We start from the raw sequence: 2862 nt of genomic DNA on the forward strand, positions 1-2862 counted from the left end.
TTAAAGAAAGATTCAAACCAGTGGCACTTAGACCAGCTAAACAGCATCTTCACATATAATTTACTATCCTTGACATATAGATGGTCATCTCTGTTTTTCATTTGCAGCACACGGAGTAGGTAGCTGCAAAACAGAAATAGATCAAATACAGAGAGCTCTTACTAAATGCATTAAAGGCTCTCTTTATACCTTGAGGCTATATTAACCAAAGTGTGGGCATTTCACTTAATATTGTTACATTTTGTTGTGTAGTAAAGTTTGTAGTTATTGCTCTCTCTGTAGGGCTTGTATTACAAAACTAAATATGCCAAAGATAACAGGAGAAAATTTTTCTCCCCACGTCAGTATGATCACTAAACTATTAGAGTAGATTTTTAATTACATTTACATTATTTATTGTTGTGAAACAACAGTTGATCAGTATGCAACACATACTGACACTGCAACCAGACTTACAAAGCCCTTAGTCTTGTAAATAATCTTGAATAATTTTTAAAAGGAGTGAAAAATCAAAGTGCAAAACTTAGACAAGTTTTGAAACTGTAGTATCTCCTCCCTCAGCAAAAAAATAGAAAGTAAAACTGAACAGAAACGACATCAGGAGATAGAAAGCACACACACCAGGCAGAAAAAATGGAGATGGAGCCAGCATTTGCAACACAACTTTCAAGGCTGCAAATTATCCCCCTTGCTGATGAGAAGAATCAGTCCCATGACCCTATGCCAAGAAGTCTAGTGTATCGCTGGTATATCATGACACTAAGAGACAAATGAAAGGCAGCCATAAAACTGTCGTGGTTTAACCCCAGTGGCAGCTAAGCACCACAAAGCCGCTCGCTCACTCCCCCCCACTGGGATGGGGGAGAGAATCAGAACAGTAAAAGTGAGAAAACATGTGGGTTGAGATAAAGACAGTTTAATAGGGAAAGCAAAAGCCATGCATGCACCAAAGCAAACCAAGGAATTCATTCACTGCTTCCCATCGCAGGCAGGTGTTCAGCCATCTCCAGGAAAGCAGGGCTCCATCACGCGTAATGGTTACTTGGGAAGACAAAACGTCCCCCCCTTTACCTTCTTCCCCCCCAGCTTTATGTGCTGAGCATGACATCATATGGTATGGAATATCCCTGTGGTCAGCTGGGGTCAGCTGTCCCGGCTGTGCCCCCTCCCAGCTTCTTGTGCACCCCCAGCCTACTCGCTGGTGGGGTGGCGTGAGAGGCAGAAAAGGCCTTGACTCTGTGTGAGCACTGCTCAGCAGTAACGAAAACATCCCTGTGTTATCAACACTGTTTCCAGCACAAATCCAAAACACAGCCCCATACTAGCTACTATGAAGAAAATTAAGTCTATCCCAGCCAAAACCAGCACAAAAGCAAAAAGCCTATCTACAGGACTGTACACATTTTATTGCTTTTTAATTACAACAACAGTTTAAAAACAACTCATTTTTAGCTAGCACTTAGAATGATGTTTTTACTCTGGAATTGTAAACACTAATTTATTTTTAGCTGATAAGTGATAACCATGGTATCTCTAGCTAAATAATAGATAAACAAGAACAACAAATACACTTCTGCTAAATAAACAGTACATCTTGCAGTAAATTGATAATAACATGTTGCTTTACAGATACACATCACATACTCTAGACAGTGTTTATGCTACTGATATAGGCCACACCTCTCTTGTCAGATATTTTGTTCAGCTGTTGTAAATAAAGGAAATCAGGTTGCATAATTACAGCTGGTATTTTGTTTCACAAGTCAATACAGAACAAATAAATTATTCCACATCTGTGTGTAATTATTTTTCTTCCTCTTGAAATGGTAGGAATCTGAATTTCCTATCCACAGCACAAAGTAACCCAACCCTTGGTTAATTAAATATTAGCTAAGTTTCTCTTTACAACTGTAAATTGCACTGCAGTGAAGAAAGTGACTTGCACCTTGATTGTTACATCGTGATTAATGCCAATGTACTAATTGATTCTCCTTAAGACACTGAAAAAGACATCGCTCTGACGACTATGTTTTTTAAGTTATCAACATCTTTATATTTAAGAGCTATAAAGAGGAGAGGGGAAAGAAGGGGAGGTTTCCCTAATCACAGCTCACATTGAAGAGTTTCATGGTTTTAGTAGGCTGTACTCAGACAGTCAGTACTGTCCAGAATATTGGCAAATACAGAGTCTTTCTTTCCATCTAAGTCAGTGGAACTTATATGTGTATTTTTGTTAAGCATATGTAAATGAAAGGCTTTAAGCTTCAGCTTTCAAAAGTGACTGCTAATTTTGAGTGATTCCTCGTTCAGAGGACATGTCAGTGTTCAACTGCATTCACCTCTGTTCTTTCTCCATAAAACTGGGGATGACAGCAATTTATATTTGTATTCTAGCAATGCTTCAGAATCTCCATCAAAAATTAGAACCACACTGTTTGAGGGGCTTTAGAGAATGCTTTAGCGAATATCCTTGGAAGGAAGTTGCTATTCCTCAGTTGTATACTGCTGAAACCAGGTCTCAAGGGTATGTTTCTTCAGCTAGTTTAAGGAGGCCAAATAGCATAAAAAAAGTGAGGTTTGCAGGCAGTCTTGATTGGCTTAGTAGGAATGTTTACCAGCTTTTCCAGACAGGCTGGGCTCCTCAGAGATTTCATTTCAAATCAAGTGAGAATGAGCTCTCTGGACTCTAGGCACAAGGTCAGCTATGCGCAGACTGAGCCAGACCAGTGTCCGCTGAGTTTGTGACACCACCCCACCCAACTCTTTCCATCAGCAGGCTTATCCCTACCTGTGCTCCCGCTCAGAGGCTGGGGGGGGCGATCCCCTGTAGTGGTACAACTGCCTCTTCTGCAGGCTCTGGTT

Source organism: Aptenodytes forsteri, unplaced genomic scaffold, assembly GCF_000699145.1.
Source record: "Aptenodytes forsteri isolate BGI_AS27 unplaced genomic scaffold, ASM69914v1 Scaffold154, whole genome shotgun sequence".
Lineage (NCBI taxonomy): Eukaryota > Metazoa > Chordata > Aves > Sphenisciformes > Spheniscidae > Aptenodytes > Aptenodytes forsteri.